At 38.1% G+C, this 17,197-nt stretch overlaps 2 protein-coding genes across 8 annotated transcripts in view; one reads left to right on the top strand and one right to left on the bottom strand.

Moving 5' to 3' along the window:
- Nucleotides 1-16,067, bottom strand: part of LRRN3 (leucine rich repeat neuronal 3) — a 41,064-nt gene extending 24,997 nt beyond the window's left edge. Inside the window, exon 1 of the mRNA XM_026509480.3 lies at nucleotides 15,556-16,067. The gene's annotated coding sequence lies outside the window, so the exon portion shown is untranslated. The remainder of the gene's footprint in view (nucleotides 1-15,555) is intronic.
- The window catches only part of IMMP2L (inner mitochondrial membrane peptidase subunit 2), an 821,223-nt gene that overhangs the window by 404,620 nt on the left and 399,406 nt on the right, over nucleotides 1-17,197 (top strand). The gene's annotated exons all lie outside the window — the stretch shown is intronic.

Genomic DNA, 17,197 nt, shown 5'->3' with positions numbered 1-17,197 from the left:
AAGAAGTAGATTGCATAAATGCATAACATATTAGAAATGCTATTAAGCAAATGATTCTATGTGGTACTGTTGAATGAATGTTTTCCTTTTCTCTTCTGAACAAAACACAAATTTCTCCAATTATTTTTAAATTGATTGTTCTCTATTGTTGCCCAAGGAAAAGTGAAAAAAAAAATCTATTTGTGTGTTCATTCCATTTCGTTGGTATGATTAAATGGAGCAGCAGAAGACTGATACAGCGTACAGTCAGGTACTTTTCCCTCCAAGATCTGTAAAGGGCACTTTTATCTGCATTCTGCATATGGAGTATTTTCACACACTGAGGTTTCAGTTCCTCCTACCTTATTACTTACATTATAAATCCCTAGTATCTTTTAGTAGCCATGCCTCACCAACCTTTGCCTTGTTTGAGTTCCTGCCTCAGAATAGTGAGTCCTTTAGTCAAGCCTGGGCTGGTGAGAAACTCAAGAGGGTTTTCACGTGGCATTCGTGGTGATGGTGGAGGACATATCTGTTCGTTTTTTAAGTGGACCATTTTTCTTTTTCAAACTCTCTGAACTTCCAGAGAGAAGAGACTTCTATTGTTTCAAGAGCTGATAACTGAGCCCTTGTAACTCGTTGACCTTCCCACATCAGACCACTATCTGGGGAGTTTGAAAAGTTATCTAACTTGCCATTAGATATGGAGAACAATGACTAGAGCTTTTATTGTTCCATTTTCAGGGCCTTAAACGTTCTACATATTTGCCTTCACTCTCTTAGGTCCCAGGGGAGAAGTAAGTAGGTAAGGGATGACTATTCTTCTTCCCATTTTCTTCCGTGCGGAGGCGTTAGTTTGCGAGCTCCACGGTGCACAGATGTTGGTAACCTGATGTGTTCTAAGATCCCATGTAGCATCTTTGTGAAGAGACTATGTTATGTGTTACTGGGAGATTAAGAATGTGCTTCCATGAAAATTAATGATCTTTTCTTTGCACCTTGCTCTTGTTTTTGGTTCAGAAAAATGCGCTTGCCTTGCTGAGCTCTTAGTGTATTCCTCGGCGTATCATGCATGAATTTGATACATACATCAGTAGAGTTAAATTGGCTAAGAGAGCTGCTGATGATAAAAGTGGGAATGCTGTATATGACAATGGCCCTATCACATTCATGTGACTCAGGCAATCTGTATCTATCTCCTTTATATTTCTATGGATTTTTTTTCTTTCCTACTTGCATAAATTGGTAGTATACATGATAAAAAAATGCAAATGACAGAAAGCAAGCCCATTTTTAAAGCTATGAAAAAATAAATCTACTGTCAGGAGATTTGTTCTCTTGGGGTAGGAGGAACAATAAAAAGGCATGCTGTATTTGTGTCTTAAAAAGGTACTTTGAGGTTTTCGTTTTGTTTTGTTTTTTCCTTCTAGGAAGCTAAATAGCACATGACAGTTGCCACAGCAACCCATTTTTGTGATTTGCAGAATAGGGGAGCAAACCAGATGTAAATTGTCAGTCAATAGGTGTCTGTTGTCATAGAAGATGGGAACATATGCAGTCTTATTTGGTCAATTTATGTGCTTTTGTGGTGTTTTGTTCTCATCTGCTCCTATCTACATGCTGTCATGAATTAGCATTCCATTCTCTGGCTGCATAATTTCTGAGTTTTATATATGACGTTAAGTGGAATAACTAGATGTCAGATTCGTAGAAGGTTGTTTGTTGCAAAATGAAGGTTATTTGACATCTGTTTTGTCATTTTTCAACATATTGACACTTGGATTCTTTGGTTTATCTCAGGGAGAGGAATCAAATTACTCTTAAAGGGCACTTTAAAAGGTTTTGTGAGTATTTTATTTGGAAATACAAATTTCTTTATAAATTTTCAATCTACAGAAGTGAGTACATTTCTGTTTTCATGATTCCTTTGATGTGGCAATAGAAATCATTCTGCACTGGGAGCTCTTGAAAGTCTATGGTCAAGCTTTTGTCTCTGTGTTATGGCAAGTGGATCCATACTTTGCATCCAGCTCACTTCTAACTGCTATTGTACCTGCAACTCCTTTTCCCCTCCCTTTATTTTTCCTCCTCTCATGCATATAAGACTATCCCCTTTCCTCTGATTGCTTTTCCTTTTCTCCCTGTTGTTCCAGAAGTCATGACTCTCTTGTCCCAGATTTGCTTCTGCTTCCAATGGAACGAGAGCCTGGGTATTTGTGTGCATATTTTTAATTAATGAATAGTGCAGCTTACAATTTACCAGAATACATTGATGTCACTTCCCCAGCTTCCCCTTGGCAAGTTCTCCACATTTTCCATCCCTACTAACAACCCTCCTTTCCCCCACATCTGAAAATCTTTCTTTAGCATGTGTTCCAAAAAGCCAAACCCCCAAAGACTAGGTAAAGGGATTAATGATGAGGCTATTCTATTACTTAGCACCATTTTCAACTATTGCTGGCAACCATACTTAATACTTTCATGTATAGTATCTCCTCTTCCCTTTTTAAACTGAGAGCAGCAGCGATTGAAGTGATGGTGTTAGTTACTCAACTGACAGCATAATGATACTCAAAATATATAAACTGGGAGCACTAGCAGCAGATGTGAGAACATTTCTAGAATGAAAGTTTGTATTTGGTAAGCCTAACGCAGATGACAAAAGACACGTTCATTCTCTAGAATAATACTGAACGGTGGCTTACAGAGCTATACATTTATGGGGCAGCAGGACATGGAGGGAGGGAGAGCGAGAATTGTATGACTTCTGTCCTCTCTACTGGGGTTCCATCCTTTCCAACTCCGTAAAACCAGCCAGAGCTGTGAAAAATGAAGGCATGAATGAAGGAAGGAAAGAAGGAATTCCTTAACAGTAGGAGTCATTTTTCTAGCAAGGTTGACTTTCGGAAATGTTGCCTGAGTATAAGCCCAAACCCAGAGATATGAGTGGTGTTATACTTGAAAACTGAAAATGAAAATATAGCCTTTCCTCCAAAGTGGTATCATAGGAATATCACTTTTCACTATTCCCACTTTGCCCCACACTTAACTGTAAGTTATCTTAAGTATTCAATGCAAATGCTTCATCTGGTTCTCCTGCTCTCTGATTCTTAAAATGGCGGTCAATAGATTCAGCCTAGTAATGAAAAGATCAGACATGGACTCTAATTCTTTCTCTTTCTCTGACATTGATTCTTTATCTATTAAAAGATGGGTGATAACAGTATCTGCACAGAGAGATATCATGAAAATTAAAACAAATAATGCGTTAAAAATTCTTAGTATAAAAATTATTTTTACTGCATCAGGAACATAGAAAGTAATCACTAAATGTTAACCGCTACCCAATTAATAATAGTCATAGTAATGGTTATAGATTATTAGAATTTATTGTGACTTAGACTGATTTTGGAGGTGGAGATGTGAGAACAGGAGAAATGGCAGAGCAAAATAGAGCCCCTTGAATGGTATTTGACTTTAATTTCCATTAAAGATTGCAGAACTTTATTGGCCAGTGGATTTCTTTCCAGTGTTTCCTATAAAAATAACTCTTAAAAGACACCACAATACTTGTCATCTCAGTTATATGGCATGTCTTAGAAGAAATATTATTGGAGACCAGGTACAAGTAAATGTGTCTAGACTTAACTGAAATGTTTTTAAATGGTAAGAAACTATTAACAGTTGGCAAAATGTTTTAAGTCCAGTATTTGTGTGTGTGCGTGCATGCTTGTATTAAGATGGCATTGGAATAGATAGAGAAATACAGTTGCTCACTAAATCTACAGAAATGCTAATACAGCTTTTCTGAGATGATAGAATAGGCCAATTGTCATTTCTTAAGATGTGGTTACATTTTGGGGGAAACAACCCCAAATTGTTAAAATTTAACTTAAACATCCTTCATTTGCATTCACAAGAAGGAATTTTCACATGAGAGAAAAATGAGAGCTATCTCTATGAAATCACCATAATAAATGGACATAGTGGTATTGAAGAAGATCATGTTATTGTCAGCAATGTAAAAATTGTAATGCAACAACTCAGGGGCTTGAGTGCCCGTTATTCTAGACTATGCATTAGGGTCTTAATAAAAGTTCACAAAAATAACTTGGCAATGAGATTCATAATTTCAAAGATTGTAGTTATTTTGTGTGTGTTATAAAGTTTCTTAGGGCCCAATCAAAGAGGATTAGAGTGGAATAGTCTCATAGCCTTTTACATTTGAGATGGAATGTCCAAGAAGAGAAGAAATTTCTAATGGAGTAGCACAAAGAACTGGGATCGTTCTATTTCTGTTTTGGATAAATATGAAACTTTTTGTGTAGTTGCCATTTTTTGTGTGTTTTTCATTTTAAGAATTTCTCTGTCTCTTTCTTTTTCCCATGACTTAAAAGGGAAACAAAACAACTCTTCAGCTACAGTGGCTTTAGGGTACATAGTCAAAACCCCAGTCCCAAATACTTCACATGCGTGATGCTGAGCAGCAACAAAATGCCACTCTAAAGAGGCATCTTGAAAAGTGACTGGAGAATGAATTGGGCTTCTGTGAGACTCCCAACAGCTAAGAGGTTGTACATATATGGACCCTTCACAGAGAAGGCACTGCTGAATTTCCCTACAGGGTTGACTTTGGGAACTTTTGGTCATGATGGTGCTTAAGAAAATGAGCTATTTGATAGGAGCATATGGCCCAATCTTTTTGAAACCCTACCATCACGGTCAATGTGCTGTGAAATAACCACAAGGCAAGGACTGAATCACCTGATTTCTGGTTCCAGTTATGTATTTAAGTAATGAGTCACTTCAAGCAGGTGACCTAATATCTGTAAAATCTCTCTCAGTTTGACAATTCTGTTATACCAGTTCTGACTCCTTATAGTAGTCAATGGCATTTGAAAGCAAATCAATAGACAGTATAGAATTCATTCATTAATGGTGTCAGTGGGCAGTTTTTGGGTGACCCTCAGTTGAGTTGCGCATGAAATGTAGTATAGTACATGAAAATAGGAGTTCATGAACATGTGGGAATGAAGGGTATTGCCCACTTCTGGTAGATACTTCCCTTAAGGATTTGTACCCCACCATGCTACAGGCATTATCTGAGAGCCAAGAAATGACTGTGAATGGCAGTGGAGATAGGGACCATTGTTATCACAGACTTAGAAGCATATTACTCAAAGCATCCACTTGAATGTCTGTCAGATCCCTTATCAAATCCCTAACTCATTTAACCGTATCCTATTCCTAGTATTCTCTGGGGAAAAGCACAACGCAGTGTACCTATTTTATGAATATTTTGTATCAATTCAGGCAATTAATTGTTTGTCTCAACTAAACAATCTTTACAAACCTGAAACAAGAATGACAGATAATGGACAAAGGAAAAGAACCTGAATCTTTAACCATCAGTTCTGAAATTTTGTGCCCCCCCCCCAAAAAAAAAATCACTTGGGATGCTTATATTCTTCCAGAGATTCTAATATTCTGGGTTAAAAATAAGTGCCCAAGGGCGCCTGGGTGGCTTAGTCGTTAAGCGTCTGCCTTTGGCTCAGGGCGTGATCCCAGCGTTCTGGGATCGAGCCCCACATCAGGCTGCTCCGCTGGGAGCCTGCTTCGTCCTCTACCACTTCCCCTGCTTGTTTTCCCTCTCTCGCTGGCTGTCTCTGTCAAATAAATAAAATAAAAAATCTTTAAAAAAAATAAAAAAAATAAGTGCCCAAGTGAATTTAATGTAGCTCATCACAGAGACAGCCTAATAAATTTTGCTTTCATATTAAAAATGAAGCAAAGTTACAAACATATAAATAACATTTAGACAATGAATGTATTTAGCAATACTTTTGGAATATGGTACCTTCCAAAATCTTGGTAGAATGGTACCTCTTAAGATGGGAAAATTTAGGTGGATGGAGAGACAGATTTGGTTCTATTTGCTGTATCATACATACATCATTCCTGATCAATTCTCGAGATTCCATTTATTGACTATCCTGTATCCATGGTGATTGAGTAAATGACCATGATATGACATGTCTAAATGAATGCCTAAGTGGTATATTATTTTAGAATATCTCTCCTTTCAAAGATTCATAGACATCTCAATCAAGTAAAGTACAGAGTAGCACACTGATTTATAATTTAACATGATTGTGTCAAACAGGAAGCTCCTCGCTTAAGTGAGGTTAAGAACGCAATATACCATGACCTTCAGGGAGGTGTGGAAAGGAGTGGAGGGAAGATGTGTCAGTCAAAGGGTTACTGCTCTAGACAGGAAAAATTCTTCATGGGGCAGATTTAAACTTGTAAGTGTTCATCATCTTTCCTAGGTGTACACAATATTTAAAAATAGAAGTTTTCCCGAAATCTGATAAGCAACACTCAGGGATGAAAGATGGGGTTGAAATCTTGTTCTGTATGTTCAATTTGCAAGCTATTCATGGTAAAGAAAAATTTTCTTATTTTGCTACAGATTTGCATTCCCTAAGAAGTGATAAAGATCTTAGCTGTTCATAAGTCCTTCTGGAATTCAACCATGACTTTTTAAAAAACACACTACACTTCTGAAGTTACACAGATTAATGAGAATGTTTGAGTAAAAAAAATCCACAAGTAATACTTCTATTTTAGGTTAGTTAAGTGTTCATTATGTCATTCTTGAAATACTATCAGGTTGCACCAGGTGGTAAAACTGTCAAGTTCGCTTAATTATTATATAAGCTTTCTGATGTTTACTGAAAAGCTTAAAACTGTAGAAGGTGCCTATTGTTGGATGCTTCTGCATAAAAAGTAAAGTGCTTCTCAAAGGAGAAATGTATTATGATTATTCTAAGAAATATATGATGTGGGAGGCACAATAACAGGGTTTTAATAGAATAGGTTTTGGAGTCAGACATTTGCTTCTCCATTCTGTTCCTTTGTGGGGCTGTGTGCTTTGGTGACATAAGGTGTGAAAGAACTTAACCAGGATCTAGGCCGTGGTATGTGTTGAGAAGCTGTTGGCCAGCATCCCCTCTCTCTCCTCTGCTCCTCATTGTCATATATGAATGTAAGAGGTCATAGGGAAAAAAAATCCAAAACTTTAATCTAAAATTATACACATCCTTTATTTCTTATGTGTGTTGAGTCAGGTTTTTCATGAGGCATCGATATCTTAACTGTTTATCGCCTCAAACTTGAATTTCATTTTTCATTTGTCCAATTACTATTTTTTTTTTAAATCTTCCTTCTGAAAAGAAAATATACATGAACACGAGCTCTCAAAACCCCATTCCTCATCATGGGAAGAATCCTTAGTAACATTTGGCCTTAATTTCACATTCAGCTTTTTCTATGTAGGACAGTCAAATTGAAGGACTCCCCAGATACCTCTTTGAGGAGGTCACTCAGTGAGAAACGCTGAAGTTTTGCAAACAGCTGGCATAGAACACTTCTGCTAAAGTTTTAGGTTTGGCTCAGCATGCTCAGTTTGAAAAACAGATTTTGTCTATTAACTTTGGAGAGCTAGAAGCTTATTAATACTGAGGAGGATTGATGAACTTCATTGAAAATTGTTGCTCATACTAGCAGTGAAATAGTATTCACTGTTTTGATGCTTCTTGTCTAAAAGAGAATGCATGAGTAAGGAAGGATCCACAGACTGAAATGAGGGCTGTGGACAGACTGTTGTAAATAATGAAAATTAAGACTTACAAGCTAAGCTTTGCATTTTTCCTTTGTGCCAGTTATTGTGCTGCATGGCCACAGGTAAAGCAGCCTGTTGAACTCTATTGGTGGAAAAATGGTGGAAGAGGACGATAAGCTGCCAGTTCTCAAGTCTGGCTGTGAACCAAACTGCAAAAATCATTTTAGTTAATCAAGTAGTGATACCCAAATATAAATAAGTCAATCATCACACTTCCTTCAGAAACAACAACAACAAAATGAAAATAGGAATGAATCTTGCAGAGATGATATCCTTGTATGAGCAGAATGCATGGCATGAGATGATAAATGGATGGTTATGTTTTGAAAGAGAATCTGATTCCTAGAAGGCAGTGTGGACGAGCTATCTTCAGTTACTACCAACAAGAGGCAGCGTTGCCTCATGCACAAAAGCCATGTTCTTTAGCGCAAAACCAACCTAGATTCCTTTTCCTGTTTGCCTTTCATTAGTTGAGGCGAGTTGCTTTTTTTCTTTAAGCCTTAATTTCCTCATTTGTAAAGTGGGGTTAGTAATAGTACTTGCTCCATATGGTTATTATGAGAATTACAAGGGAAAACACGTGAAGTGCTTAGCAGAATGCTTGGCACAGAAAACGCCTGTATGTAATAAATGAGATCTGCTAATATTATGACCAGTCCCTTAGCCAGTAAAGGATTGTCGAAGAGATAATGTGATCTGAACTCTTAAGATCTCTACTGAAAGTATTTTGTGTCATAAAACATTTAATTCTTCACTTCCTTGACTGTTTTGTCCAACAGCCGCACATCGTGATACAATTTATAGTGTAAATGAAAGATGAGCCTCGGATGTTTACATGGAATTTGCTTGCTCATTAAAAATAAAGTAACTGATTATGGAAATGGTAGTTTGGCAAATGCCTCCCTGATTTTAAAAAGTTAGCTGAACATCACCTTATGACACTCCTTGAGCAGCTGTAGTGTTTGCGTAAAAAAATGTGTGGGTGATAATCTACAGAAGAGAAACAAATATAAATTATGTGTTTGGAAAGTGAATCAGTTCAGCTATTCACGCAAGAAATTGACTTGTTGGATGAATACAGTCTAAGCTCATATCTTATAATGGCATATGTTTTTCATTCAAAAACTACTAGGAATAGAGCTTCCAAGGTTTACATGTGCTTAGAATGTCTTTTATTTTTTTCCATGTGTGGTGGTAGCTTGTTTTTCTCTTTCCATCCTATTGCACTTTCTCTTAAATGATACAGCACTGCAACCTAGACTGAGCCCCATTTTGCCTACTTATTGTTTCGTTCTCAGTCCTTAGGCAGATGCAGTGGAAGGCCATTAAGCCCTTGGCCTTTGTAGAAATCAAAATATGATCTGTCTAGATGTATTTTCAAATCACCCCCTGCAACTATTGGAATTTCAATAAAGGCCGTTGTGGTTCCATATACTCTTTGTAGAATAGATTAAGTAATTGGTGATTCTGAGTGACCAATTTTTGATGAAAATAAAATTCAGTGTAGAGCCCAGAGACTGTTAGCAAACAATAAGACCACTATGTCTTGGGCATATGAACATAGCGATGAGAAAAATATTCTAAGGAGATATAAAGGCCAATATGAATTCTATCTCTAAAAATACATGTCTGTTTTAAAGTTTTTTTGAGTTTTTATTTTTTTCTTAACAAAAATAAAGCATAAGTTAGCTGACAATGTAATTTAAATACCTTGACCTTTCAGTATTATGAGACTGTAAGATACTATGGATAAATTTTACTCCTGTGGAATGAATCTACCAAAATATTTGCCTTTGTGTCTTTGCAGTCATTTTATTAATTCAGTTTTGTAATTTTAGAGAAAACTTGTAATGAGCACAAATCAATCTTCTCTACCACAATGAAAATGAAGCCTCTTTAAGTATTTTCAGTAGTCAAAATATATAGCATTATGTAAGTCATTGTAAGTATTGGGAGTCCTGAGCCTTCCTGATGGCCATTGCTTTAGTCCATGGCACATTAGCAGGCTTGGTCCCAGGGGGAATGAATGTGTTCTCTCCTTCCTAGACCCCTCGCATTGAATAAGTCAGGAAACACTGCCTCCTCTTTTACTCTTCAGGGAATTAAATCCCAGGGGTTTCAGGCCTCTAGAAATGGAAAGGGTTTCCTGTTGATGGTAGGCCCTTAATTGATTCAGTGGGTCTTTGGGGAGTCTCTGGGCCTTTTCAATCCAGACATGGAAAAAATGGTAGAAAAAAATGTTTACACTCCTTCCTAAATAGAGTAGCTGATTATTTGTGGAATGCTTCACTTTCTGGAAATAAAACTTCGTATGACAACTTTTTGTACATGTGTTTTAGGGATTTTCACCTATTCCAAGGACAATATTACTTTTGAAAGACAAAATTTCTTCTAGAGGGCTCTCAGATTAATGTGAATACACTTACTGGCATATTGAGGTCTTTGCATGTCATTATCTCCCCAAGACAGACTAACCAGGAAAGAGATGCCAAAGTTGTTGCTTCTCTGTTGACATTTTATCCATTGGTAGTACATCAAGTGATTTTGAGGACTTTGTTCATAATTTTCCAACCACATGGAACTTGCCTGAAAATTTACTCATTCCATTTTATCCAGTTTCTGTGACCTTTGCCAACTGTTTATCAAAGTGTCAATGCTGTCAGACAAACGTTCGGATGAGTGGGTAGAACAATATGCAGTGTTTTTCTCCAAGAGTAGATGTTGGTTGTGTTTTTCATATTTAACTCGGTTATATCATTAACTCTGATTCAAATTAAGAAGTACAGATTTTTATTTGTAAAAATCTGCCCGCCTAGAGTGGAATGGTGCAAAGGACATAGAACTTGGAAGGGTAAGTTTGGAGTGGGAGTTCAGGAAAATGGAAGTGTATATTTCTAACAGACTCACAAAGCGCCAGGTACTATGATCAGTGCTGTACCCATCTTTGCAGTCAGAAGACCCTAACTCCTCCACGTGTTAGCTCCCTGGCAAATCTCTGATCTCTAATGTCATGGAACCTCATTCTCTAATCTTAAAAGGAAGATCATAGCATCTTACCTATATTACCAAATTGTTGTGAGGAGCAAATGTCATTGTTGAGAAAGTGCTCTGTAAATAAACAATATCGCTCTAAACAAATATACACAATTATTATGTTACTTTTTATATCCTTTTTTACTTCCCCAAAGTTTTTGAGCCAGTTCATTACTATTATCCTGAGCAACATTTGGAGAGCACATTTAGAAACCAAGAAAAATTTGCCAGAAAGAAAAAAAAATAGGGCTGTGAAATTAAGGGGAGATGTCATTGCCTACAAAGTCTCACTCAAACTTTGGAAATGAAAAGGTAAGGCTGGATGGGGAGATGGAGAGAGGGAAGTAGGGTTTGCTCTCCTGAGAGTGTCCTCACTATTTTTCAGTAAAGTGTGTAAGCCAAGCACGGGCCCTGAGAACGGATGCTGTATGAAATGAGGACACATGTAAGTGCCTTAAAATATTACCGTGAGACCCAGTAAAAAAGGAGGTGGAGATTCTCTTCAAAATTCCTGGACAAACTTCTAATGGATGACCAGTAGTTGAATCTCTACAGCTGAAGGGTAGCAATAATGATATTAAGATATTTTAAAAACAAGGCAAAGCCCTTATTTTTATGACTCTTACAAAACATAGTGGATTATATACAAAAGATGATCAGTTTGAAATATTGGGTGTGTATACTTAACAAATGGTTATTGCTTCTAGTGTTGAATGCCTGCTTTTGCTTTTCAAGTACTTGATTATCTGATAAACATTTCCTTAAATTTTGTGTTTTTTGGGGTTTTTTGGGGGGCACAGATCTATAAGCCTTTTTTCTTTTTAAAAAATATTTGAGGGGCGCCTGGGTGGCGCAGTCGTTAAGCGTCTGCCTTCGGCTCAGGGCGTGATCCCGGCGTTATGGGATCGAGCCCCACGTCGGGCTCTTCCACTGGGAGCCTGCTTCTTCCTCTCCCACTCCCCCTGCTTGTGTTCCCTCTCTCGCTGGCTGTCTCTCTGTCACATAAATAAATAAAATCTTTAAAAAAAAAATAAAAAAATAAAAAATATTTGAAAGACTGAGTAGGTGGAGTTTTAATGGAGTGCTGGAGGGACACTCTAAAGGAATGTGCTCTAGGCCTCGATAAAGAGCTGTATGATTTGGACTAACGATGTTAAACCCTTTGTGCCTCAGTTTCCTCACCTGTGAAATGAACATATTAGACCATCTTCTAAAGGTCCTTTTCAATCCTAAGTTTCTATTATTATATAAAAATATGTTTTCCTTCTTCATTCTCTTATGCTGAAACTGTGTATGTGCTCTTATTAGTGGCACCTTAAAAAAAAAAAAAGGCCCTCTGTTATCATGGCCTAAAATAAATTAGCATAATAGCAAGCAGTAATGTACAAACTTCACTGTTACGGAAATATAGTAGATGACTGGCTGGGTACCATATTTCTTCATAAAGATTTGAGATGAGCATTTTGTCTTTTTTTCTAACCCTATATTTAATGACCTCTAAATAGCATCTACTGAGATCTTCTACCCCTCCCATCGTATTAAAGAAAACATTTTTATTTCTCCGTTACTTTTTCTATCCTCTGGCACCACCTACTTTCTTTAAATTAGAATTTGATTTGCTTTTACATTGTGGTTAGAGGAAGAACTGATACCATCTTCTGCTTCCCAGGTGTTGAGACAGACACCACTTTATCAGAAGAGAGGCAGAGAGGAATTCACGGAGCTCTGTGCGGGACCTGTGTTCAGCTACACCACAGTGAAGCTTTCCGAAGTACTCACTGCCTAGCCAGTATCAGAGAGCTTTATCTTTGACAGCACAGACAAGATGTGCTGATGTATTGCCCTATGTTTACCTGCTTTATTTAGTTTCATGGGACTAAAGAGTGATACATAAGTGATTAAACCCTTAGAACCCGGTGGATGTGGAACACTTTAGTGGGCTGCAGATGTGTCCACTGTTTCTTCAGATTGGCTCGAGCTACATTATTTTAAATTATTCTTTGGGGGCATCCTTACTGAGGCTAGAAGGAAGGACTCATTTTTTTAGTATGCTCGTAGCTTCCTTTTAATGATCTCCTTCAAATTCCCCAACGGATACCTCATCTATGACCATCTTCAGGAGCTGCTAAGTAATAACATTTAACTTACATAAGTGTTATTTTTTAAACTCAGGTTACAAACATTTCTGATCAACTTAATTAGTTTGCAATCAATATCACCATGCCACATCACACAGGAATTTTGCACTAGAAAAAATTCAGGGGCGGGGGAGTAAAACACCAAGCCCATTTTGTGGCAAAAGAGAAAAAAGGAAAAAAAAAAAAAAAAGAAGCAATAGGTGTAAAAAAGAACAAAGAAATAATAAAATACAGTTAATGAATCCTAAGTTGATTACCATTTTCACAGGTCCCTAAATTTCTGGCCTAGAAAGCAGATAACACTGTTTATGAAGCCATTAACAGCAACAACAACAACCAAAGAAAAAAATTCCACCTACTCATCAGCATTCTAACTCAGTGTGTTGCCTGTGACAAGCGACACTCTTGAAAAGATGGTCCTTCGAAGCTTGTGTTGCCAGAAAGCTATTTCTGGTATAGCTACATGACTGGGGAGACTACGGCGAAGTCTTCCAGGCATGTTCCTGTGTCCATCATCTGCACTGGTAGATGCTGCTCTGATCCCCAAACTCACTGGCGCACATGGGGTGACAACACTGGGAGACGGGAATGATTGTATTTCTCAGACTCAAGTGGGCACAGTGTTGATCTGTGTAATCCACAAAATATGTATGTGAGCTTTACCAAGGTTAAGGAGTGAACCCACTGTCCTTAGGTATCATTGATTGCAATTTAAAAACAGGCTCTGTCAGATTTCAGTCTGTGTGCGTTTGGTATGGAAAGTTTCCCTGGAAAAGGTCTAAGAAAACCTGAAATCAATACTGCAATGCTACATTATCCAGGAGTTTGAAATCGGGAGGCTGAATGTCTGCTTCAAGCTTTTCCTCTTGGTTAGGAACTTAGGAGGTTCCTCAAAATCTCCGATCTGTTCTGTGACAAAAGCAGCACTTCTAATGAATAGCAGAAAAGCAAAGAAAACACCTTTTCCTCTTTGTAATAAATCTTTTTGTTTTTTCTATAGATTGCATGTGGCGTTTGAGGCAGAGTGAGCAAGGCTGCCAATACTGCGAGCTAATGCTTCAGCACCTTTCATTTTTTACTCTGAGCAGGAAACCTCTTCTTAAACTTGTTCATTTTACAGAGGGAAAATCGAAGCCAGTGGCATATTGTCAGAGCTGCTTTATTGTCATCATTTACAAAGGTCACTGGAATTAATTGACTTCTTACATATCGTAAAGTGACTCATATTTTGACACATTTATGGGAAAGTGGCAGGATCTAAGTGCCTGGTTATTGTCTTTTGGTTTTGGCTCATTATAAACTAGGAAACCAATAATAACTCCGAAGTCACAGTTGTAGGGGAAAAAAAAATACCATGCAGTTGGAAAGAAGCAGACTCCATTAACTATTTGGTCAGTTAAACTAAAGGAAAGGAAGAGAGAGCTCCAGAAGATGAAATGCAAATGCTAGGTTTGTTTTAATGTCTCTACAGGACCCATTAAAGGAGGTAGTGAATGTTTCCACGAACATCCTCAATTGATGTTGTCTGTTTGGAAGCATATTCTAAGTAGCTGGCTTCCTTTTACAAGACTGGAAGTATAAATTAACCCACACTGTATTCCATGAATCATCGGTACATGGATGCCCATAGTTTACTGAGAGTAATTCTGTCTCAAAGGCATTGCTTCTGAAACTAAAGAGAAATGTAGGATATGAGTAATATTTATAGTACCAGGACAGGCACACTATTTCCTAGGTAGATATTTTGAATCCTTACTTCTTGCCTTTTTATTCTTCACATTATTCCCTTTTCACTAAATTAGGAAGGTTCTACTCATATTCATAGCCTGCTCTCACTAAAATTAGAGGCATGGAAACAAGGACATATTGTTAAAAATAAATAAATTAGAGGCAAATTAAGCCACATAGCTCAATAACAGCAAAGGGAATATAGTAGTCGGTTTGAACAAAAATCTTCTGAAATAGCAAATGTACTTTAAAGCCCCCCTGCTGTGATTCTGTTAATTACCAAAGAAGATGAGAACTCTTCTGGTTCATGGGATCCTTTTACCTCGCGTGTGTCGGTTGCAGCTGCATTAGCAATCAGACATTTGCACTGTCCCTTCCGACCAGCGGGAGGATGTTATTAAAGGGAAGTCATTTACCCCAATCCGTAAGATGTAGCCTGGCAGAAATTCAATCACTGTTTGTGATATGCTCATTCCGCCACTCTGCTTAATGGTTTTAGCTCTTGACATACGGCAGCGTTTGCCTTAATCTCCATCCGCTGGGTGAAAGGGAGAAAAATGCCCCATTTGGGGGATTGGTTTCAAAATACAGAATGATGTGTGATCCGCTTTTCATTACAAATAATGTGAAGAAAAAAGAAAATTCCCCCCTTCTTCCTCTCCTCTCCACTCCCACTGTCCCCTTCTCCCCTCTCTCCCTCCTCTCCCTCCTCTCCCCAGCAGTGCTTTTTCTCTCCCACTCACATCCTCTGATGGGCGTTCAAGCTAGTAAAATGCATGTTGGAGAATCCTACAAACACAGCTAAGCATACCCAAAGCCAGAGGGCTTTTGCATTTGAATTTCTCTTCAAAAGTAAAATGGAAAGAAGAATGCTTTAGAATTCAGACAAGAAGAAAACATCAGCAGAGAATTTAGGTTTGTGGGGGGGGAAGCAAGCATCAACTAAAGAAGAAATAGAGCATATTTAAATAGAAATGTATATTTTAAACTTACCTTGCAAAAGCAGTTTCTGTGATACACCACCTTCCGTGTCCCTCCGTGCTGGCTTCCTCAGTTCTTTAGTTGCGATAATCACATGGTTGTGTTCTTGCCCGGGCGTAAAGAGGTGCATGTGTGTGTGTGTGTAATAAAGTACACACAAGCATGGACTGTAGGTAGGCACACATGCAAGCAAGCTTATCTCTGTATTCTAAGATATAAAGGAAGGCAGGAGGCTGCAGCTAGGGTTCCTTCTTTTCTCCGGAACTCTTTCTCTCAGTCGGCAGGCTGAGGCTCTCAATCCAGTGAAGAGAGATCCTGGGAGCTGGCTTTCTTTCTCCTTGTTTCCATGGTGGTTAGTGGTGCATCGTTCACCCGATCAGTTGTCACACTGACATGGTGCTGCCTGCTCAGCGGTCATTAATAACTGAACACCCTCCGCTCCCCAGAGAGGAGCCAATCGCTTCGGACTGCCAAGATGTAGCACTCGCAGCTGCTCCCGTCTGGTTGGCTGAAACAACCTGTCTGTTCTATGACACTGCTGCTTAGGATACAAATAAATGAAGCAGGCTTGCATATTTTCCTAGGTCTCATTCCCTTCCTTCCTGCCTTCCTGCCTGCCTTCCACCTTCCTTCCCTCTTCCTTCCTTCCTCCTTCCTTCCTTCCTTCCTTCCTTCCTTCCTTCCTTCCTTCCTTCCTTCCTTCCTCCTCTCCTTCCTTTCCTTGCTTCTATCCCTCTTTCCTCTCTTCCTCCCCCTTTCCTTCATCCTTCCTCCATCCTTCCTTCCTTCCTTTTTTTTTTTTTTTTTTGAGAGGAAGAAATTTTTGACAACTTTTCCCATTTTTAGGTTATCATTCATCCAGAGAAACTGTGTTTTCTCTCTGGAAATAGCAGGGTGTGCTACGAATAAGGATTTCCCCAATATTAAAAGCCTCTGGGGGAGACGCAGCGCCTCTGACTCCCTCTCTGTAAAGTTCGCCAGTGGCTATATTATTTAAGAAGAGTAACTTGAAACTGTTTTGAGTGGCATTTGGTTTTCTGTAGATTCTACTTAATTTAGTGTATGTGTTTACGTTCAATAGCATTTTTTTTTTAAGCAATGCCATTTCTTATCTGGACTGACCACATTTTTAAAACAAGGCATATATATTTTTTTCTCTATAATTCACAACATTGGCATACGAGGGGGGCATTTCAAAAAATAAGTCTTTCCAGTTATATTCATTTCTTTATATCTGGTGCAATTAATCTGACAGCCACAGATGAATGGGTACGTGTGTCAAAGTGTTTGTGTGGGTATTTCTGTGTGTGCAGATTTAGGAGGTATGTTTTACTACTCTTGGGGGAGTATTTCAACTCTAATAATTAAATCCTCAAGAAAATTATTTCCGTTTATTCTTAGACTTACTAATTCTGAGTGTATATTTACCAGGAAAATATGCTATACGTACCACATATGTAAAACACATATCCGATTATCAGAAATTTAGAAAAGAAACACAGGATACTATAGCAGTGTATATTTCTGAAAGAACACCTATGGGTAATAGACAGCAATTTTAAAAATGCATGTTTTACAACCTTAATTAGCATACTAGAGGAACATCTTGTTGAGAAGAGTGGAACATGAGGATTAATTTATCAACAGGTCAAAA

Source organism: Ursus arctos, unplaced genomic scaffold (genome assembly GCF_023065955.2).
Source record: "Ursus arctos isolate Adak ecotype North America unplaced genomic scaffold, UrsArc2.0 scaffold_3, whole genome shotgun sequence".
In the NCBI taxonomy this organism is placed as follows: domain Eukaryota; kingdom Metazoa; phylum Chordata; class Mammalia; order Carnivora; family Ursidae; genus Ursus; species Ursus arctos.
The sequence above is the reverse complement of the archived record's forward strand: the minus strand, read 5'-3'. Positions and strand labels throughout refer to the sequence as shown.